Raw genomic sequence first — 23,483 nt, forward strand, 5'->3', positions numbered from 1 at the left:
CCATGTTCTCGCTCCCACCACCCTCGCCTCCATTGACAGCCCTTGCTGGAGAGGGCCGGGCGCCGCGCTTGCCTCGTCCTCGGGTTCGGGGCTCGCCGGAGCGGTGCTTCCTGGGAGTTGTAGTCCCCTGTCCCTGCTGCCGCGTTGATGGGGAACGCATCCCAAACTACAACTCCCGCTGGGCGGCGCTGCGGGTGCGCACGCGCAACGCGCCTTCGAGGAACAAAAAAAAAAGAAAAGAAAAAAAGAAAAAAAAAAGGAGGAGGAGGAGGAGGGTGAGAGAGAAGCTGGGAGAGCAGAGAAAAGGGGCCACCGGTCGCCCCCCCGCTTCCCCGCACGCGCTCTCCAGCCGCGGCCGCCCGCCTGCCGCGGTCACCCCGGCCTCTGCCTCTGTCCCCCAGTGATCGGATCAAGGCGCCGAGCGAGGCCCTGCCTGCGGGGCGGCCATGCGGCGGTGACAGGAGCGCGGCCGACACGCACGGGCCCCTCGCCCCCTCTCGCCTCCCTCCCGCTCGCCAGCTCCCCTCAGCCGAGGCTGCTCCGCTGCGGCCGCAGCGCGCGCGCGGCCCACACTCGCCTCCCCTCGGCACCCCCGGCCCCGGCGCTGCCTGGAGGCGGCCGCACTCGGGTGAGTCCCTCTCGCTTCATCCCCGTGCCCCCTGCCCCCGCCTCGGGGGGCCATTGCGAGCGGGGGCCTTTATTGGAGACTTTGCCCCGCCAGGGGCTGCAGGGACAGGGGCCTGGGAGCCGCGGCACGCCGCGCGCGGTGTGGGGCCTTGGGGGGCACCCGTGCCGCCTCCCCCTACCCCCACCCCCACCGCCTCGCCGGGTCTCCAGCCCCGCCGGCCTTGGCAGTGGCCGAAACCAGGCGATGGGGGTGGGGCGGCACGGACGCGGTCGCGGGGGACGACAGTGGCACGCGCGCGCCTCGGTGCGCGTGGGGGAGGGGCGCGCGCGCCAACCGGCGTGGGGTGGGGGGGCGCCTCGCGCGTGCGGTCCCGCGCACGAGCCAGCGAGCGGCCCCGCTGGCTGCGCATGCCCCGCCGCGCTGATTGGCCGGCTAGGCGGTGCGGGGGCGCGCGCGGTGCCAGGCCCGAGCCGCCGTGGGGTCGCGCTCGCCTGGTGTATCTGGGGCTCCTGCGCCGGGGCAGCAGACGCGCGGGATTGGCCGACCGGCGCGGGGGCGGGGCCGCCCGTTGCCTGGTAACTGCGGCGGGCGGGGGAGCGGGAGCGCAGTCCCCCGCCCCGCCCCGCTCCCAGGTGGAGCCCGCAGTGGGCTTTGTCCCGGGCCGGCTCGGCGCGCCTGCCCCGCGGGGCCTGTTCTTTGGGGGAAATAAACACAATGACCGGAAGGAAAACCTCAGCCTTAGGCCATGAAAATTAAGCCGTCTGGGTTCGGCCAGCACCCAGACGACGGGAGTGCAGAGGAAGAAGGAAAATGAAATGGAAAAAGCTGTCTTCTTGCCGCTCCCTGGCTCCTCCACTTTTTCTTAATCCAACTTTTGCCTTTTCGTGTAGCGAATTTTGTCCTCCCTAGGTTATGGATTTGCACTGATTTGCGGCTGGGGATGTTCAGAGGTGGGGTGCTGTTGGAGTAGTGTCCACTCTTGCGGATGCGCAGCTCTTGCCGACTACTGACCTCCTCCTTTTAAAAAAAAAAAAAAATTAAATTATTTGTGGAGACGCGTTCTCACTATGTTGCCCAGGCTGGTCCTTCTGAACTCCTAGGCTCAAGCGATCCTCCCACCTTGGCCTCCCAAAGTGCTAGGATTACAGGTGTGAGCCATCGCGTTCAGCTTAGTTTTCTTTTTTTTTTTTAGAAACAGGGTCTCTCTGTGTTGCCGCGGCTGAAGCGCGCAGTGGCACAATCATAGCTCATTGCAGCCTTCAACACCTGAGCTCCAGCGATCCTCCTGCCTCAGCCTCCCCAGTGGCTGGGACTACAGGCACATGCCATCATGTCCGGCTGATTTTTATTTTCTATTTTTTTATTTTTATTTTTTGAGATGGAGTCTTGCTCTGTGGCCCAGACTGAAGTGCAGTGGCATGATCTTGGCTCATTGCAACCTCTGCCTCCCCGGTTCAAGCCATTCTCCTGCCTCAGCCTCCTAAGTAGCTGGGATTACAGGCGTGCGCCGCCACGCCGGGATAATTTTTGTATTTTTAGTAGAGATGGAGTTTCACCATGTTGGCCAGGCTGGGCTCAAACTCCTGAGCTCAAAGCAGTCGGCCCCCCTCGGCCTGCCACCAAAGAACTGGGATTACAGGCATGAGCCACCGCCCTGGGTCACGCCTGGCTAATTTTTAATATTTCTTTAGAGATGGGATCTTCTTGTGTTGCCTAGGCTGGTTGGGAACTCCTGGCTTCTGGTGATCCTCCCACTTAGCCTCCCAAAGTGGTGGGAGTACAGGCTTGAGCCACCACGCTGGGCCTCATCTCTTTTAAATTCAACTTTGCCGCAGACAATGGCTTGATCAGCCAACAGTGCAGAGGAGAAGTCTCCAGTCCTTCAGGGAACAAAAGGGGAAGTTAGTTTGCAAATGAGAATGTGCAGGTAGAGTGCCCTGCGGAGGCGGGGTCTTCTCCCCAGGCTGAGGCCTATGGTGTGGGATGACCGATTTTATTTCCTGCTACAGGATTTTTCGGGGGCTGCTGCCTTGGCTTTCGTTTCTCCTGCTTCTTGGGATCTTGGCCTTTTGGCTGGAATGACGTTTTTCAGGCTATGGAAATCAATCTTGCTCATATGCAGCCGCTTCCTTAAGGTCTTTTCTCTCTCTCTCTCTTTTGTTTTTTTGTTGTTGTTAGAGTTTCGCTCTGTCCCCCAGTCTGGAGTGCAGTGGCGCGATCTTGGCTCACTGCAACCTCTGCCTCCCGGGTTCAAGCGATTTTCCTGCCTCAGCCTCCCGAGTAGCTGGGATTACAGGGGCCTGCCACCACACCTGGCTGATTTTTGTATTTTTAATAGAGACGGGGTTTTGCCATGTTTGCCAGGCTGGTCTTGAACTCCTGACCTCAGGTGATCCGCCTGCCTTGGCCTCGGAAAGTGCTGGGATTACAGGCGTGAGCCACTGCTCCCGTCCTGAGGTCTTATATTGTATGGTCAGAGTTTGTTTCTTATTAATCTCCCAGTCAACCTGTGTGTCCTTCCTCGCAGGGCACCTTTATTTTCTCTTTTCTTTTGTTTTGAAACGGAGTTTCACTCTCGTTGCCCAGGCTGGAGTGCAATGGCGCGATCTCGGCTCACTGCAACCTCCGCCTCCTGGGTTCAAGCGATTCTCCTGCCTCAGACTCCTGAGTAGCTGGGTACAGGCGCGCTCCACTACACCCGGCTAAGGGCAGTTTTATTTTCCTCTGCATCTGGCCTAGTCACTGGGTGTTGAGCTCATAGGGGCAGGGACAAGCCTTTTCCTCCTTTGTGTTTCTCCCTCCACTTCCCCTTCCAGTTTGGCATCGTCCTAGTGCCTTGCCTGTGGTAACAATGCTGCTTACATTTGAATGTCTTCCTTGCCTCCCATGGCTCTTGAGCACTTTCGATGTACAGTATTTTTCTTATTTAATCCTTGTGACAAGTCTGTAATTCTATTCTATGGAGCGGAACAAGTCTAGAGAAGTTGGAGAGTTCTGTACTCTTGCTTACCTAGCACACGAACCTGGCCGGTGTGACTCAACCCTTAAGCCGAGGTTCTGAAACCGCCGCGCCTGGGCGTTCCCAGGAGCGCTGGCATGTGCAGACTCTGCTTGCTGGGTCCTACTTCCCAGGCTGATTCTGCACGTCTGGGGAGTTGCCCGAGAATTTGCATTTTGATTAGCTCCCCGGGTGGTGGTGGTGGCTGCTCCCCGGACAGCCCTTTGAGAACCATTCACAATGGTGCAAAATGAAGGGAGGGAAATTTATCGGAGATGTTTGCTTTTCCTTACTTTTTTTTTTTTTTTTTTTGAGACGGAGTCTCGCTCTGTCACCCAGGCTGGAGTGCAGTGGCCGGATCTCAGCTCACTGCAAGCTCCGCCTCCGGGGTTCACGCCATTCTCCTGCCTCAGCCTCCCGAGTAGCTGGGACTACAGGCACCCGCCACCTCGCCCAGCTAAGTTTTTGTATTTTTAGTAGAGACGGGGTTTCACGGTGTTAGCCAGGATGGTCTCGATCTCCTGACCTCGTGATCCGCCCGTCTCGGCCTCCCAAAGTGCTGGGATTACAGGCTTGAGCCACCGCGCCCGGCCGCTTTTCCTTACTTTAAAATTAGATCTTGGCCGGGTGCGGTGGCTCACACCTGTAATCCGAGCACTTTGGGAGGCCGAGGTGGGTGGAACACCTGAAGTTAGGAGTTCGAGACCAGCCTGGCCAACGTGGCGAAACCCCATCTCTACTAAAAATAGAAAAAGTAGCCGGGTGTGGTGGCGTGCGTCTGTAGTTTCAGCTACTTGGGGAGGCTGAGGCAGGGGAATCTCTTGAACTCGGGAGGCGGAGGTTGCAGTGAGATAAGATCTCACCACTACACTCCAGCCTGGGTGACAGAGCGAGACTGTCTCAAAAAAATAAAAATAAAAATAGAAAATAAAAATAAAATAAAATTAGATCTTAAAGAATCAAAAATAATTCGGACGACTGACCGTAGATTGCTCAGAAAACTGGCTGAGAGTTGAGAATTCCTGTTAGCCATGATTAGAAGTTAAAAGTTTCGTAAATCTCCGGTTTAAAAAGGGGTCATGGTTTAAGTGTGGAATAAAATGGGAAATCTATGGAAGTTTGACTTTTTCCCCACTCTGATTTATTAATTTAGTCGCAGCACGGGCGTTTGTTACATTATCTTCTTCAGATGCCCAAAGTCTGCCACACCCACCACACAGAAGGTTTGAGTGATAGGACCACAGCTTGTAGTTTTGGACCTTGGAGGTATGGGGGTTGGGGAGCATTGTGTGCTGACGCTCCTCTGCCACATGCCCCTCCAACAATTCAGCTTACTCAAATATGACTACAGAGACTGGCATTTAAATGTAGGCTTTGGGGGTTCTTTTTACCGGATGGGGTTGAGAGCAATTCTTACTGAGAAAGATTTTTAGGTTTTTTCTTTCTTTCTTTCTTTTTTTTTTTTTGATGGAGTTTACCTCTGTCGCCCAGGCTGGAGTGCAATGGCACAATCTCGGCTTGCTGCAACCTAACCCACCCCCGCCCGGGTTCGAGTGATTCTCCTGCCTCAGGCTCCCGAGTAGCTGGGATTACAGGCATGCGCCACCACGCCCGGCTAATTTTGTATTTTTAGTAGAGACGGGATTTCTCTGTGTTGGTCAGGCTGGTCTCGAACTCCTGACCTCAGGTGATCCGCCTGCCTTGGCCTCCCAAAGTGCTGGGATTACAGGCGTGAGCCACCGCTCCTGGCTGGTGGGTTTTTTTTTTTTTTTTTTTTTGAGACGGAGTCTCGCTTTGTGGTCCAGGCTGGAGTGCAGTGGCGGGATCTCAGCTCACTGCAAGCTCCGCCTCCCGGGTTTACGCCATTCTCCTGCCTCAGCCTCCCGAGTAGCTGGGACTACAGGCACCCGCCACCTCGCCCGGCTAGTTTTTTGTATTTTTTAGTAGAGACGGGGTTTCACCGTATTAGCCAGGATGGTCTCGATCTCCTGACCTCGTGATCCGCCCGTCTCGGCCTCCCAAAGTGCTGGGATTACAGGCTTGAGCCACCGCGCCCGGCCTTTTTTTTTTTTTTTTTTTTTTGAGACACAATCTCACTCTATCGCCTAGGATGGAGTGTAGGGGTGCAATCTTGGCTCACTGCAACCTCTACCTCCTGAGTTCAAGTGATTCTCCTGACTCAGCCTCCTGAGTAGCTGGGATTACAGGCATGCACCACCATGCCTGGCTAATCTTGTATTTTTAGTAGACATAGGGTTTCATAACGCTGGCCAGGCTGGTCTCGAACTCCTGACCTTGTGATCCACCTGCCTCAGCCTCCCAAAGTGCTGTGGGGTTACTGGCTTGAGCCACCGCGCCTGGCGATTTTTAGATTCTTAAAATTATAACGTATTTCTTTCTGGGGAAAATAACCGCAAATTAGGTGGGAGGAATGGTTTTAGTTTACAGTTAATGACCCCCCTCCTTTCCCCAGCCTACACCCTTAGGCGAGTTTTACACACTCCTTAGGGGACCCCAACTTCCATGGCCACTGACTGTCCTGCTATATTCTAGCATGTTCGATGACCCATAGGTGGACAGGTTATTATCTAAAGGAGCTGAACACTGAACAATTACTAAACACTTAACCTTTTCTGTTATTACTGGTTACCAGCTATTTGCATTGCATTTCACCTAATTCATTTCTACCATTGTTTCATTCTTTATTGAGGACATGAATGTTTTATATAAACATGAGTTTTTGCAGTATGCTTCATAACTGGGGTGGTATAATTAACATGAAATTGTCTTACCACTGGCTTAAATAGATGGATGTCAAATCATTTTTATGTCAGTCTAAGGGAAAGTATGTATGTATGTATGTATTTATTTATTTGAGACGGAGTCTCACTCTGTGGCCCAGGCTGGAGTGCAGTGGCGCCATCTCAGCTCTCTGCAACCTCGGAGTCCTGGGCTCAAGTGATTCTTGTGCCTCAGCCTCGCGAATAGCTGGGATTACAGGCATGTGCCACCATGCCCAGCTAATTTTTTTGTATTTTTTTGTAGAGATGGGGTTTCACCATGTTGGCCAGGCTGGTCTCCAACTCCTGACCTCAAGTGATCCACCCGCCTTGGCCTCCCAAAGTGCTGAGATTACAGGCATGAGCCACTGCACCCAGTTCATTTACTTAGTGAAGCTTATTCATTGTTATAATTGAAGGAAAATAGAAAATACACCTAATCAGTTGCTTATTCTAATTGTAAAGTTGAGATACCTGGGAAACAGTAGGCTTAAACTGGCAGCATAGCTCTATGAAGACTCATACTCATTTAACTAAAGTGTATCAGGGCTACCTACCTGGGGAAGCGAAACGCCTTAGTGTCTTAGAGGATGTGTTTTTTTTTAATTGTATTGTATTTTATTATTATTATGATTATTTAGACAGAGTCTTGCTCTTGTCACCCAGGCTGGAGTGCAGTGGCGCGATCTGGGCTCACTGCAACCTCCGCCTCCTGGGTTCAAGCGATTCTCCTGCCTCAGTCTCCTAAGTAGCTGGGTCTACAGGCACCCATCACCACACCCGGCTAATTTTTGTATTTTTAGTAGAGACGGGGTTTCACCATGTTGGCCAGGTTGATCTCAAACTCCTGACCTCAGGTGATCTGCCCGCCTTCGCCTCCCAAAGTGCTGAGATTACAGGCATGAGCCATGGCGCCCAACCGAGGATGTGTGTATCCTGTAAAAATTGTGTGGCTACGTCATTGGAAGAGGTGAAGGTATTTATTGTCTTGATAATTCTTCATTCTCCATTCTTCCCCTGTCGCCCTTTACTGTTGTCCTTTTGTTCTGGAACTTTCCCTGCCGTCTTCCTGTTTGTTTTCTCCTCTTCCTTTTTTTTTCCTTGTAAAATTCTTGTTTTGGTATTCCATGCCTGTTTCTGGCAGTACTCATTTGCTTTTTACCACTTTGGCCTACTGAGAATGTAAGAGAAAGTTCAATATTGCCAGGAACTGTCAGAGTTGTTGGAGGATTGACTCATTCTTCTTTGGTCGTAACTTGAGTAAAAACTCTATAGGATTTTTTTTTTTTTTTGAGAAGGAGTCTCCCTCTGTTGCACAGGCTAAAGTGCAGTGGCGCGATCTCGGCTCACTGCAGTCCCCACTTCCCAGGTTCAAGTGATTCTCCTGCCTCAGTCTCCTGAGTAGCTGGGATTACAGACATGTGCCACCACACCCGGCTAATTTTTGTGTTTTTAGTAGATGGGGTTTCACCACGTTGGCCAGGCTGGTCTCAAACTGCTGACCTCAAGTGATCCACCTACCTCAGCCTCCCAAAGTGCTGGGATTACAGGCGTGAGCCACTGCGCCTGGCCAAAACTCTGTGTAGGATTTTTAAAGAACTAATATACTTAAAATGTATATCATGAGAGGGAAGACAAATTTATAAATTGAGGAGAGGGTTTATAGCTATGACTAGCGACACAAGTTTGAAGTCTGACTGCCTGGATTCCAATCCTGGCCCTTGCCATTTCCTGGCTGTGCGACCTTGGGCATTTCACTTCATCTTTGTGTGTTTCCCTGTTTTTTTGTTTTTAGACAGAGTTTTGCTCTTGTTGCTCAGGCTAGAGTGTAGTGGCGTGATCTTGGCTCACCGCAACCTCCGCTTCCCGGGTTCAAGCGATTTTCCTGCCTCAGCCTCCTAAGTAACTGGGATTACAAGCGCCTGCCACCACACGCCCGGCTTATTTTGCGTTTTTAGTAGAGACAGGGTTTCACCATGTTGGCCAGGCTGGTCTCCCAACTCCTGACCTGAAGTGATCTGCCCACCTCAGCCTCTCAAATGCTGGGATTACAGGCTTAAGCTACCGCGCCTGGCCCCTATTTTTAAAAATGGAGTTGATGATAATAGAATATGTTTCACTTCTAAGAGCTGTTGTGAGGATAGAGTTTAAGTGCTTAGGTTGCTGTCTGGCATGTAGTAGACACTCAAGAAATAGTAGTCATAAAGATACTATTGTAAAAGACTTTTGGGAAATTGAGGAAGTGAAAATTTTACTAGTAATATTGATTACAATGTTAATCTCCAAGAACTCTGGAGAATATGAATTGCAAGGGCAAGGACTTGTTCCTCTGTGGGATTTTTCCCCTGTGACTGTTACATTGTTTTTGTTTTGTTTTGTTGAGATAGAGTCTCGCTCTCTCACCCAGGCTAGAGTGCTCATTGCAGTCTCCACCTCTACCTCGCTGGTTCAAGCGATTCTCCTGTTTTAGGTTCCTAAGTAGCTGGGACTACAGGCGTGCACCACCATGCCCAGCAAATTTTTGTATTTTTTAGTAGAGAAGGGGTTTTTACTATATGTTGGCCAGGCTGGTCTGGAACTCCTGACCTCGGGTGATCTACCTGCCTCAGCCTCCCAAAATGCTGGGATTACAGGCGTTAGCCACCACGCCTGGCCAGAGCTTGACAGTTTGATTAATGAAACCTAAGAATGTATGCTTTCTATGTATGGTTCATTATAATTTGTTATATCTAGATATTTAGCTCTTACTGTTGACTATAACACATACATGACGTGAGCAGAATTTTATCGAGATTGAGTTTTCAGACAGTAATTGGTTTCAAGAAAATAAATAAGGTATTGGAAGTGAACTAAAATTAGTAACTGGCTTTGGCATTAGACTTTATTGCACTTAAATTACATGATCTCATCTGTGAAATAATTTGACGGAGGATGATGGCATGTATTATATCCATATGAGGAAAGGGCAGACAAATAGACCCTGCAAGATTCAATAGTTTCACTCCTTCCTCCTGTTCATTTTCTTTCTTCTTTTTTCTCCATGGTAAGCATTAAAAAAAATGTTTGTTTGGCCGGGTGTGGTGGCTCACTCCTGAACTCCCAGCACTTTGGGAGGCCATGAATCACTTGAGGTCGGGAGTTCCAGACCAGCCTAGCCAACATGGTGAAACCCGTCTCTACTAAAAATACAAAAAATTAGCCGGGCGTGGTGGCGTGCACCTGTAATTCCAGCACTTTGGGAGGCTGAGGCAGGTGGATCACGAGATCAGGAGTTGGAGACCAGCCTGGCCAACATGGTGAAACCCTGTCTCTACTAAAAATACAACAACAAAAGAATTAGCCAGGTGTGGTGGCACACGCCTATAATCCCAGCTACTTGGGAGGCTGAGGCAGGAGAATCACTTGAACCGAGGAGGTTGAGGTTGCAGTGAGCCAAGATCACGCCATTCCACTCCAGCCTGGGCGATAGATAGAAAAAGACTATGTCTTGAGGAAAACAAACAAACAAAAAAACATGTCTCTACTAAAAATACAAACATTAGGCCGGGCGCGGTGGCTCAAGCCTGTAATCCCAGCACTTTGGGAGGCCGAGACGGGCGGATCACGAGGTCAGGAGATCGAGACCATCCTGGCTAATATGGTGAAACCCCGTCTCTACTAAGAATACAAAAAAAAAAACTAGCCGGGCGAGGTGGTGGGCGCCTGTAGTCCCAGCTACTCGGGAGGCTGAGGCAGGAGAACGGCGTAAACCCGGGAGGCGGAGCTTGCAGTGAGCTGAGATCCGGCCACTGCACGCCAGCCTGGGCGACAAAGCGAGACTCCGTCTCAAAAAAAAAAAAAAAAAAATACAAACATTAGCTGGGAGTGGTGACAGGTGCGTGTAATCCTAGCTGCTTGGGAGGCTGAGGCATGAGAATCACTTGAACCCGCAAGGCGGAAGTTGCAGTGTACTGAGATCTTGCCACTGCTCTCCAGCCTGGGTGACAGAGCACAACTCCATCTTAAAAAAAGAAAGAAAGAAAGAAAGAAAGAAAGAAAATCTTGTAAGATGAATTTGTTCCTTTATGAAGAATAAATTTGTGGCTGCCATTTACACCGTGAATGCCTTTCTTTAGAGTGGTTCCTTATAGTGTTTTTGTGTTTTGTTAAATTGTGGTAATATATACTTAATACAAAAATCACCATTTTAACCTTTTTTTTTTTTGGGAGGAGGGATGGGATGTCACTTTGTTGCCCAGGCTGGAGTGCAGTGGTATGGTTTTGACTCACTGTAACCTCCGTGTCCTAGGGTCAAGACATCCTCCCACCTCAGCCTCCCAAGTAGCTGCGACTACAGGTGAACACCACCATGTCTGGCTAGATTTTTTATTTTTTGTAGAGATGGGGGTCTCACTGTGTTGCCCAGGCTGGTCTCAAACTCCTGAGCTCATACCATCTGCTTCCCAAAGTGCTGGGATTAGAGACATGAGCCACCTTACCCAGCCTGATTTTACCAATTTTTTTTTTTTGAGATGGATTCTCGCTTTGTCACCAGGCTGGAGTGCAGTGGCACAATCTCGGCTCATTGCAACCTCCGCCTCCTGGGTTCAAGCGATTCTTCTGCCTCAGCCTCCCGAGTAGCTGGGACTACAGGCACACACCACCACGCCCAGCTAATATTTGTATTTTTAGTAGAGACGGGGTTTCACCGTGTAGGCCGGGATAGACTCAATCTCCTGACCTCGTGATCCACCTGCCTTGACCTCCCAAAGTGCTAGGATGACAGGCGTGAGCCACCGCACCCAGCCTTAACCATTTTTAAGTGTATGTATATAGTTCAGTGGTCCCAAACTTTTTCTTTTTCTTTCTTTCTTTTTTTTTTTGAGGCAGAATCTTGCTCTGTTGCCCAGGCTGGAATGCAGAATATTATCAGGTTCATCTGTGTGTTAGAATTTCCTTCTTATTTAATCCTTTTGGTGGTTTTTGGGGTTTTTGTTTTGTGGCATGGCACAGCACATTGTGTGTGTGTGTGTGTGTGTGTGTGTAAGAAGTATACATAATTATATTATGGTGTACTTGGAAGAGTGTGATCCATCATATAACTGGTTATGCTGAACCTTGTTTAGCAGACAGAGCCTAGGAAGTTTTCTCATTATATAGGTTCTATGCTTTTGAGAATTGCTGCTTGTATTTTGATCTCATTTCCATACATAGTCCTTAGAGATCATAGTTATTTATTTATTTATTTATTTATTTCATTTATTTATTTTTTTGAGATGGAGTCTCGCTCTGTCGCCCAGGCTGGAGTGCAGTGGCGCGATCTCAGCTCACTGCCAGCTCCGCCTCCCAGGTTCCCGCCATTCTCCTGGCTCAGCCTCCCGAATAGCCGGGACTACAGGCACCCACAACCGCGCCCGGCTAATTTTTTGTATTTTTAGTAGAGATGGGGTTTCACCGTGGTCTCGATCTCCTGACTTTGTGATCCGCCTGCCTCGACTTCCCAAAGTGCTGGGATTACAGGCGTGAGCCACCGAACCCAGCTGATTTATTTATTTTTTGAGATAGAGTCTCACTCTGTCACCCAGGCTGGAGTGCAGTGGCATGATCTTGGCTCACTGCAACCTCCACTTCCTGGGTTCAAGTGATTCTCCTGTCTCAGCCCCCTGAATAGCTGGGATTACAGGCGCCGACCACCATGCTTGGATAATTTTTGTATTTTTAGTGAAGATAGGGTTTTACTGTGTTGGCCAGGCTGGTCTTGAACTCCGGACCTCGTGATCCACCTGCCTTGGCCTCCCAAAGTGCTGAGATTACATGTGTGAGCCACCGTGCCCGGCTAAGAAGGGATCTTTTAAATTTTTAAAAATACATTAATTTATTTTTATAGAGATGGGATCTCGCTGTGTTGCCCAGGCTAGTCTCAAACTCCTGGGCTCAAGCGATCCTCCCACCTCAGTCTCCCAAAGTGCTGGGATTACAGATGTGAGCCACCATGCCCGGCCCAAAAGAAGAGATCTTTTATCACGTCGGGAACAGTAACTATTTATTCATTTATTCAACATACTGATGGGCTCATCATATGAGGCCTCAGAACACAGCATGTTTCTTGGAAAATACTGGCATGGGCAAATGACATTGTTGAGAGCTTCAGGATAAAGAATCTTTTAGTTTACTTTGCATATCAAGACTAGTTTACTTTTTTTTTTGGAGACAGTCTCGCTCTGTCTCCCAGGCTGGAGTGTGGTGTCACGATCTCAGCTTAACGCAACCTCCACTTCCCGGGTTCAAGCCATTCTGGTGCCTCAGCCTCCTGAGTAGCTGGGATTACAGGCATGCACCACAATGCCTGGCTAATCTTTGTGTTTTTTGGTAGAGAACGGGGTTTCATCACATTGGCCAGTCTGATCTTGAACCCCTGACCTCAAGTGATCCGCCAGCCTCGGCCTCCCAAAGTGTTGGGATTACTTTACAGGCGTGAACCAACGCGCTCCCCGGGAAGGTGACTTTTTTTTTTTTTTTTTTTTTTTTGAGACAGAGTCTCCCTCTGTTGCCCGGGCTGGAGTGCAGTGGCGCGATCTCGGCTCACTGAAACCTCCACCTCCTGGGTTCAAGCTCTTCTTCTGCCTCAGCTTCCCAAGTAGCTGGGACTACAGGCGCATGCTACCACGCCCAGCTAATTTTTGTAGTAGTAGAGACGGGATTTCACCGTATTGGCCAGGCTGGTCTTGAACTCCTGACTTTGTGATCCACCCACCTCAGCCTCCCAAAGTGCTGGGATTATAAGCGTGAGTCACCATGCCCGGCCAAAGTGACTTTCTAAAGTTAAATTTTAAAACGGTCTTTGAGGAGTAAATTTGACATAAGCAGGTGTTCATGCACAAATGCCTTAAAAGGTACACATACTTCATTTCACAGCAGTTACTTATTTTGACACTTGTCTCATTAATTTTCCTGCTCTCTCAGAAAATAGGTTATTTTATTTAGCAGTGATAATTAAAGCAGTTTGTTGGGAAATAAGCTATTTTCAATTTACCAGGCTTGGATTTGGTGAGTTTTTATGTAAATTAATAGATATATACACATATATTTTAAAAATAACTATTTTAGTGAAGTTTAAATTATAAATGCTTGCTCAATTCAGTGAATGCTTTTGTGATGCACTTTATTAAGTATTGACATGCATTCTGATAACAACTTTGTAAGGTAAGTATGCAGACTATTGTCATTTTCCAGACTAGTAAATTTGGGATTAAAGAATTCCAGGGTCACCTGTAAGATTGGAGACAGAACTTGAATTCAGAACTTTTGCCTAATTGCAAAGCTCACCCTTCCTAATAGCTTTGCTCTGTTGCCTGCCTTCTGTGAACAGTGCTTTTAAAAAAGTAAAGATAGCCGGGCGCGGGTGGCTCACACCTGTAATCCCAGCACTTTGGGAGACCAAGGTGGGTGGATCATCTGAGGTCAGGAGTTTGAGACCATCCCGGCCAACGTGGTAAAACCTCGTCTCTACTGAAAATACAAAAAATTAGCCGAGTGTGGTGACAGCTACCTGTAGTCCCAGCTACTCGGGAGGCTGAGGCAGGAGAATTGCTTGAACCTGGGAGGTAGAGGTTGCAGTGAGCCAAGACCATGCCACTGCACTCCAGCCTGGACGACAGAGTCTTTCTCAAAAAAAAAAAAAAAAAAAGAAAAGAAAAACACCTCAAGGACAAAGTAAAGATGGACCTTTAGATAATAGCTACTTGATTTTCATTTTCTCTTCCAAATGGTTTTTCCAAATCCAACTGAGTTTTAAATTTGGAGTCATGTCAAAGGGACATATTCCTTGTGTGCTGGCAGAGCAAGCTGCTGCTGTTTAAAAATCTGGGCTATCAATTTAAAACTATAATTAATACACATGCAAAAATGGTGTCTTAAACTGTGCTACAAGGAAAATGTCTTTCTGAATAGCTGATAAAGATTTTTCCTTGTTTGTTTTTTAAGGATGTTGTTTTGGCTACTGTGAAACTCAGAACTCAGAGCTGAGCTTGTGATCCACTGATTGGGCAGATCCTTTTTTTTTTTTTTTTTAATTGAGACAGAGTCTTGTTCTGTTGCCCAGGGTGGAGTGCAGTGGCATGATCTCGGCTCACTGCAACCTCCGCCTCCTGGGTTCAAGCGATTCTCCTGCCTCAGTCTCCCAAGTAGCTGGGATTACAGGCATGTGCCACCACACCTGCCTAATTTTTGTATTTTTGGTAGAGATGGAGTTTCACCATGATGTCCAGGCTGGTCTTGAACTCCTGTCCTCAGGTGATAAGCCCACCCTGGCCTCCCAAAGTGCTGGGATTACAGGCATGAGCCGCTGTGCCCAGCTAGATCCTTTCTTTATTATTTCGTCATTCTTTCCTTCACCTGGCTTTTTTAAAGAGTTAAATTTAGGTATTAGCTGTCTGAAGTTTTTTTTTTTTTTTTTTTTTTTTAATGGGGTCACCATACTATAAAGCTTTAAGTATGAATACAACACAGTTGTAAATCATTTCAAATCTTAACCCTTCAAATTTATTTTTTCTTGAGAGATATTTGTTATTTACTGAGGTAAGTGCCAGCTTCATTTCAGCAGATAGAGATGAACAATTTAGTATCTTAAAATGTCTGCATACACTGCTAGAAAAATTTCACAGCCGGCTGGCCAGGGTGTCTCACACCTGTAATCTCAGTACTTTGAAAGGCCACGGTGGGAGGACTGCTTGAGCAAAGGAGTTTGACACCAGCCTGGGCAACATAGTGAGACCCTGTCTCTACCAAAAAATCAAAAGAATTAGCCGGGTGTGGTGGTGCATTCCTGTAGTCTCAGCTACTATGAAGGTTGAGGTGGGAGGATTGCTCGAGCCCAGGAGGTTGAGCTATAATGAGCCATGTCCCTGCCACTGCATTCCAGCCTGGGTGACAGAGCAAGACCCTGTCTCAAAAAAAAAAAAAAAAAAATTCAAACCCTTGAATTAAAAATCAATCCTGGCCAGGCGCGGTGGCTCACGCCTGTAATCCCAGCACTTTGGGAGGCCGAGGCAGGTGGAACACAAGGTCAGGAGATCGAGACTATCCTGGCTGACACAGTGAAACCCTGTCTCTACTAAAAATACCAAAAAAATTAGCCGGGCGTGGTGGCGGACGCCTGTAGTCCCAGCTACTCGGGAGGCTGAGGCAGGAGAATGGCGTGAACCTGGGAGGCGGAGCTTGCAGTGAGCTGAGATGGCGCCACTGCCCTTCAGCCTGGTGTCAGCGCAAGACACCGTCTCAAAAAAAAAAAAAATCAATCCTGATCAAAGATTTGGCTTAGGGATTTCTTATTTTATTTGTAAGTACTTGCCATATATATATTTATATAGATATAGATATAGATATGAGTTAAAAATTAAAGTCAAATGAACTAAAATGGGTTCTTTGGCTCTATTTCTTGTCTGCTGAAGTGTATATGTTAACATACATTAATATAAATTGTGATAGTTTATATCCTGCTATTAAATATTTGTAAAACAGAACCTCTGGCCAGGAATGGTGGCTCACGCCTGTAATACCAGCACTTTGGGAGGACGAGATGGGCAGATATTGCCTGGGCTCAGGAGTTTGAGACCAACCTGGGCAACATGGTGAAACCCTGTCTCTACTAACATTACAAAAATTAGCCAGGCGTGGTGGTGCACCCCTGTAATCCCAGCTACTCGGGAGCTGAGGCAGGAGAATCGCTTGGACCCAGAAGGCAGAGGTTCCAGTGAGCCAAGATCGTACCACTGTACTCCGGCCTGGGCGACAGAGTCTCACTCTATCTCAAAAAACAAACCAAAAAAAAAAAAAAAAAACAGAACCTCTGAATTGCTGACATAATTTATTTTCCTTGGGAAAATACCTAGTAAGCCTGTGGAGATAAACTCTTAGAATTAAAGTATTGTTCAGTATAAGCAAGGCATACAGAAGTCCTGCCTATTCCAGGTCTAGTGTAGTCTCCGGTGAACTTACCTTTTCTAAGATATTATGTACAGTAAACAGGAAGCTCTCTGTTAGAGAATATGTCAGAGCTGGAGATTGGACTAGAATACCGAAGACAATATCAACAACAATAACTGACATTTTTTGAGAGTTTATGAGTTTACTGGGTTTTTTTTTTCTTTTGAGATGGAATCTTACTCTTGCTCAGGCTGGAGTGCACTGGCACAATCTCAGCTCACTGCAACCTCTGCCTCCCGGGATCAAGTGATTCTCCTGCCCCAGCCTCCCTAGTAGCTGGGACTACAGGCGTGTGCCAGCACGTCCAGCTAATTTTTTTGTAATTTTAGTAAAGATGGGGTATCACCGTGTTAGCCAGGATGGTCTTGATCTCCTGACCTCGTGATCTTCCGGCCTTGGCCTCCCAAAATGCTGGGATTACAGGCCTGAGCCACCGCCCCCGGCCGAGTTTACTGTTTTAAGTGCTACCTGCATTAACATATTTAATCCTCATAGCCATCCTGAGATGTGAGGTAGGCACTATTATGATCCCATTTTAAAGTTGAGAAGAATGAGGATAACAAATCTGAAAAATATAGTAAGGGACAGTGTTAATATAAAACTAGGCAGCCAGACAACTCCTACTCTTAACTGCCATGTGGTTTTTGGATTTGTTTGTTTGTTTGCTTGTTTTTGTTTTGTTTGAGATGGAGTTTTGCTCTTGTTGCCCAGGCTGGAGTGCAGTGGCGTGATCTGACCTCGACTCACCGCAACCTCCGCCCCTCAGGTTCAAGCAGTTCTCCTGCCTCAGCCTCCTGAGTAGCTGGGATTACAGGCATGTGCAGCTACACCTGGCTAATTTTGTATTTTTAGTAGAGACGAGGTTTCTCTATGTTAGTCAGGCTGGTCTCGAACTCCCGACCTCAGGTGATCCACCCGCCTTGGCCTCCCAAAGTGTTGGGATTACAGGCGTGAGCCACCACGCCTGGCCTTTTTTTTTTTTTTTTTTTTTTTTTTTGAAAAAAGTCTTGCTCTGTCGCCAGTCCAAAGTGCAGTGGTGCGATCTCAGCTCACTGCAACCTCTGCCTCCCAGGTTCAAGTGATTCTCCTGCCTCAGCCTCCTGAGTAGCTGGGATTACAGGCTCCCACCACCACACTCAGCTAATTTTTGTATTTTTAGTAGAGACGGGGTTTCACCATGTTGGCCAGGATGGTCTCCATCTCTTGACCTTGTGATCTGCCCACCTTGGCCTCCCAAAGTGCTGGGATTACAGGTGTGAGCCACTGCGCCTGGCCTAAAAACTATTTTTTAAAAAAGAAAAATAGCTACGAAATTTAAAGAGCAGGTAAAATGTACAACTAATATAAACCAGCTAGTGATCTATGGCTTTTTTGTTTTTTTGACAGGGTCTTGCTCTGTCTCCCAGGCTGGAGTGCGGTGGTGTGGTCATAGCTCACCGCAGCGTCGAACTCCTAGGCTCAAGTGATCCTCCTGCCTTAGGCTCCTGAGTAGCTCGGATAACAGGGGTGCACCACCACACCTGGGTACTTTTAAAATTTTTGGTAGAGAAGGGATCTCACTCTGTTGCCCAAGCTGGTGTCGAACTCTTGGTCTTAAGCAGCCCTCCCACGTCAGCCTCCCAAAGTGTTGGGATTTCAGGTGTGAGCCACGGTGCCCAGCCTGTCACTTTTAAACTTAGAAAATAGTTGCAAGAACAGCAAGTAAACAAAAATTGCTTACGTATCTTTCATGCAGAGACTTGCATTCAAGTTCTGCCCATCGTTTTGGTGACAGATGTCCTTTATTGCAAGAGTGTAATCCAGGATCACCTTTCCACCCAGTTTCCTTGCCTCTCTAATATACTTTTTTTTTTTTTTTTTTGAGACGGAGTTTCGCTCTTGTTGCCCAGGCTGGAGTGCAGTCATGCAGTCTCGGCTCACTGTAACCTCCGCCTCCTGGGTTCAAGCGATTTTCCTGCCTCAGCCTCCCGGGTAGCTGGGATTATAGTCATGTGCCACCATGCCCAGCTAATTTTGCATTTTTTTTTTTAGTGGAGACGGGGTTTCTCCATGTTGGTCAGGCTGGTCCTGAACTCCCTACCTCAAGTATCCGCCCACCTCAGCCTTGCAAAGTGCTGGGATGACGGGCGTGAGCCACTGTGCCCAGCCCTCGAATGTGTGTGTGTATATATATATATAATTTTTTTTTTTTTTTTGAGACAGTTTTGCTCTTTCGCACAGGCTGGAGTGCAGTGGTACCATCTCGGCTCACTGCAACCTCTTCCCCCCGGTTCAAGCGATTCTCCTGCCTCAGTCTCCCAAGTAGCTGGGATTACAGGCGCCTGCCACCATGCCCAGCCAATTTTTGTATTTTTAGTAGAGACGGGGTTTTGCCACATTGGCCAGGCTGGTCTCGAGCTCCTGACCGCAGGTGATCCACTCGCCTCAGCCTCCCAAAGTGCTGGGATTACAGGTGTGAGCCACCAATCCCAGCCTAATATACTTCATTTTAGAACAGTTCTTCAGTGTTTTGAGTTTCATTCAAACCCTTAACCTTTTTGAAGACTGGAGGCATTTTTATAGAATGTCTCTCAACTCGGGTTTGTCCAGTGCTTCCTCGTGCTTATGTTGAGGTTAAGCATTTTGAGCAGGAATATCCATGTTTTCCTTGCATTTTGTTGGGTGGGACCTGGTGTCTGTCTGTCTGGAGACTAGCGTTAACTTTGATGACTTGGTTACGATGAAGTGTACCATGTTCTCCTTTTTTTAAAAGAATAAATTTTTTTTTTTTTCTTTTTGAGACGGAGTCTTGTCCTGTCGCCCAGGCTGGAGTGCAATGGCACGATCTCAGCTCACTGCAACCTCTGCCTCCTGGGTTAAAGTGATTCTCCTGCCTCAGCCTGAGTATCTGGGATTACAGGCGTGCGCCTCCACGCCCAGCTAATTGTTGTATTTTTAGTAGAGACGGAGTTTCACCATGTTAGCCAGGCTGGTCTCGAACTCCTGACCTCGTGATCCACCCGCCTCGGCCTCCCAAAGTGCTGGGATTACGAGTGTGAGCCACTGCGCCCGGCCCAAGAAGAAATATTTTTTAAAAGAAGAAAAATAGCTATGAACTAGTATTTTGTGGTACAATACTTTGGGACAATGAAAATAACTCTTTTTAGTATTGAGGGAATCCTATTTCTTTGAGATGCTGTTTTTTTTGCGGGGCACAAGGTGAGTTCATGGACTTAAATACCATTATAGTTGTTGTCTAAGCCCTTGAAAACTTAAATGTTTTTCTAAAGTTTAAATTTGTAGATAATGGAATTTGAAAAATACTTAAAATCTGATTAAATTTTACAGTGTATGGTGTGATTTGAAAGAGAATTGGGGGCTGGGCGCGGTGGCTCATGTCTGTAATCCCAGCACTTTGGGAGGCCGAGGCAGGTAGATCACTAGAGGTCAGGAGTTGGAGATCAGCCTGGCCAACATGGCAAAACCCTGTCTCTACTAAAAATACAAAAATTAGCTGGACGTGGTGGCAGGTGCCTGTAATCCCAGCTACTCAGGAGGCTGAGGCAGGAGAATTGCTTGAACCCAGGAGGCAGAGGTTGCAGTGAACCAAGATCGTGTCACCGCACTGCAGCCTGGGTGACAGAGCAAGGCTCTGTCTCAAACAAACAAACAAACAAAAAAAAAAGAAAGAGAATGGGGAATTGAGGTCATCCAGTCAGTTGGATAGATCTGGATTCTATTCTTAGCAATTCTGTGATCTTGGGCAATTTACATTGTCTTTTAAGTTACCAGCTTTTCTTAGGTTATAAAAAGATCCGTTTTGTAAATTGTGTCAAGCAGATGTCGACCATTTATAATAAACATATCAAGATATGAAGTTAATTTCTTTGCTGTCATTCGAAAGACAAACTAATAAGGTCAGCAAACTACCTTAAACATGTTCTCATTAAAAAAAAAAAAAAAAAAAAAAAAATTAGGCCGGGCGCGGTGGCTCAAGCCTGTAATCCCAGCACTTTGGGAGGCCGAGACGGGCGGATCACGAGGTCAGGAGATCGAGACCATCCTGGCTAACACGGTGAAACCCCGTCTCTACTAAAAAAAAAAAAAAAAAAAAAACACGTCTCCTATAGCCAGAGGTGGTGGCAGATGCCTGTAGTCCCAGCTGATTGGGAGACTGAGGTAGGAGGATCCTTTGAGCCCAGGAGTTTGCAGCCATCTTGGGCAACATAGTGAGACCCTTATCTAAAAATAAAAAAAAACAAAAAAAAACCCAACAAAGCACATTTTCTATAGAAGCTACTCAGTGGACATAATTAGAACAAATGGTAATATGTTGAAAAAATTAAGACACTTAGTGTGAACCACATGTCCAGAAAAAAATTAAATAGAAAACATTAAGACATTTACAAAGTCTGTGTTTACAGTCCAAACTGATTATATTAAATGTATACTGACATTTTAGGGATGAATAAATTTCCTTCTGAAAAACAGATTTTAGTTTTGGCTTTTAGTACTTAATAATTATAGGGAGAACATGGAAATATTAAATACCAACAACTTGGCTGGGCGTGATGGCTCATGCCTGTAATCACACCACTTTAGGAGGCTGAGGCAGGCGAATCACTTGAGGTCAGGAGTTCAAGACCAGCCTGGCCAACATGGGGAAACCCTGTCTCTACTAAAAATACAAAAAAAATTAGCTAGGTGTGGTGGCAGGTGCCTGTAATCCCAGCTACTCTGGAGGTCCAGCCAGGAGAATTGCTTGAACCCAAGAGGTGGAGGTTGTAGTGAGCCAAGATTATGCCCCTGCACTCCAGCCTGGGTGACAGAGTGAAACTCCATCTCCAAAACAAAACCAAAATAAAACAAAAAACCAAAAAAACCCCAACAATTTCAGAGATAAAAAAATTTAGGTGGCCTAAAAGATTGCCAAAATATAGTATTACATGATAATCTAAACTAGTTTTAATGCAACTGAATCCTGGTTTAGAATAAAGTCAGCTGATTCAACTATTAGTATTAGATCTTTTGCATTTATTTTAAGCACCATTTTAGGACAAAATATCTAACATTTTACTTGATGAATTTTAACTTTTTCTTACCACTCATTGTTTTGAAGAAATTGCTTTTTAAAAGTTTGTGATGTCACTAATTTTTCCCCTAGCATTAGGAGATACATGATTTCATTTTATTCTTCTGACTGAAGATGTTTCTGTTAGTGTATACATTCAAGAATATGATATGCCATTAGTCATTTAATTTTGTTGAAACTTGGCTTTGGTGGCTGTTAATAAAGTGAATTGGTCGGCCAGGTGTGGTGGCTCATGCCTGTAATGCCAGCACTTCGGGAGGCTGAGGTGGGCAGATCACCTGAGGTCAGGAGTTCAAGACTAGCCTGGCCAACATGGTGAAACCCTGTCTCTACTGAAAAAAAGAAAATTAGCTGGGCGTGGCGGCAGGCACCTGTAATCCCAGCTACTCGGGAGGCTGAGGCAGGAGAATTGCTTGAACCCAGGAGGCAGAGATTGCAGTGAGCCAAGATTGTGCCACTGCACTCCAGCCTGGGTGACAGAGTGAGACTCTGTCTCAAAAAAAAAAAAAAAAAAAAAAGTAAATTTGGGTTTTACAGTTTTTCCTCTTACACAAAAAATAACCGGAGACTAGATCTCAAAGAATGAAGACAGCTGGAAAGCTAGAAGACACCAGAAAACCAAGAAAGAGAGAACTTCCCTGAAATACTGGCCCAGGCAGAAGCGCATCCGTCAGTACTACAGACTCACCGCTGTAGTCTATTTTTTTGGAATAGGGGGTCAAAAACTTAAGTTTGGATGGAAAATTTCTCTGGTAAAAGTATTCTTTCTTTCTGTCTGTCTGTCTGTCTGTCTCTCTCTTTAATGGACACAGGGGCTTGCTCTGTCACTCAGGCTGGAATGCAGTGGTGCCATCATGGCTCACTGCAGCCTTCACCTCCTGGGCTCAAGCCATCCTCCTGTCTCGGCCTCCCAAAGCGCTGGGATTACAGGTGTGAGCTACTGAGCCCGGCTTTTTTTTTTTTTTCTAACTCTTAAGGCTGTTGAATAATTACAGAATTGAATATTATTACCTGTCTTAAATACTGTCTTCCAGGGACAATATCCTTGTCGTAGTTATTTTAGCTAATTTTGAAGGCTTTTCTCAGTTTTTATTATCTAAGCATCTGGGGGTTTAGTGATTATTGTTTGAATGCAAAACATTGAGTTAGAAAAGATACTGATTTCTGCAGTCTTGAAGTTTATCTCGCCTTCCTTAAGTAAAGGTACAGTGTAGATCTTCATTGCTTATTACAAGTAAAAATAGTAGCCTGCAGAAATTTGTGCAGAAGAAAATAAAATAATGGGCCTGGTGTTTCTCATCAGTTTTAAATCCATTTCACCTTCGTTGAGACTGAGTCTTCAGTCTTTTAGGTAGTGAGTCAAGGTTTTACTAATTTAAACTATTGTCTCAATTGAGGGCTGTCTTTCATTGTTAAAAGATAGTTTGTCTGACAATACCTGGAAGCAGTTTTTGTGACATAAGTAATGTGTTCACCTAGATAATCGGTCTGTAACCTACTCTTTTTTTTTGTTTTATTTTTTGTTTTTTGTTTTTGTTTTTTTGAGATGGAGTCTCGCTCTGTCACCCAGGCTGGAGTACAGTGGCGCGATCTCAGCTCACTGCAACCTCCGCCTCCCGGGTTCAAGCAATTCTCCTGCATCAGCCTCATGAGTAGCTGGGATTACAGGCGTGCACCACCACACATGGCTAATTTTTGTATTTTTAATAGAGATGGGGTTTTATCATGTTGGCCAGGCTGGTCTCGAACACCTGACCTTGTGATCTGCTCGCCTCGGCCTCCCAAAGTGTTGGGATTACAGGCATGAGCCAACGTGCCCAGCTATATTTTTAAAAATTTTTTAGTTTTTTGAGCTGGAGTCTTACTCTTGCCCAGCATGATCTTGGATCACTGCAACCTCTGCCTCCCGGGTTCAAGGGATTCTCCTGCCTCAGCCTCCTAAGTAGCTGGGGTTACAGGTGCCCACCACCATGCCCAGCTAATTTTTGTATTTTTAGTAGAGATGGGGTTTCACCATGTTGACCAGGCTGGTTTCAAACGCCT

The 23,483-nt window shown here is 47.0% G+C and overlaps 1 protein-coding gene across 28 annotated transcripts in view; it reads left to right on the forward strand.

The window, feature by feature from the left end:
- The first annotated feature begins 261 nt into the window (after positions 1-261).
- The window catches only part of GTF2I (general transcription factor IIi), a 108,548-nt gene continuing 85,326 nt past the window's right edge, over positions 262-23,483 (forward strand). For all 28 annotated transcript variants that reach the window (XM_074034793.1, XM_065541821.2, XM_074034799.1 and 25 more), the window contains exon 1: positions 262-628. The gene's annotated coding sequence lies outside the window, so the exon portion shown is untranslated. The remainder of the gene's footprint in view (positions 629-23,483) is intronic.

The sequence above is a fragment of the Macaca fascicularis genome, chromosome 3, assembly GCF_037993035.2.
Source record: "Macaca fascicularis isolate 582-1 chromosome 3, T2T-MFA8v1.1".
In the NCBI taxonomy this organism is placed as follows: Eukaryota; Metazoa; Chordata; class Mammalia; order Primates; family Cercopithecidae; genus Macaca; species Macaca fascicularis.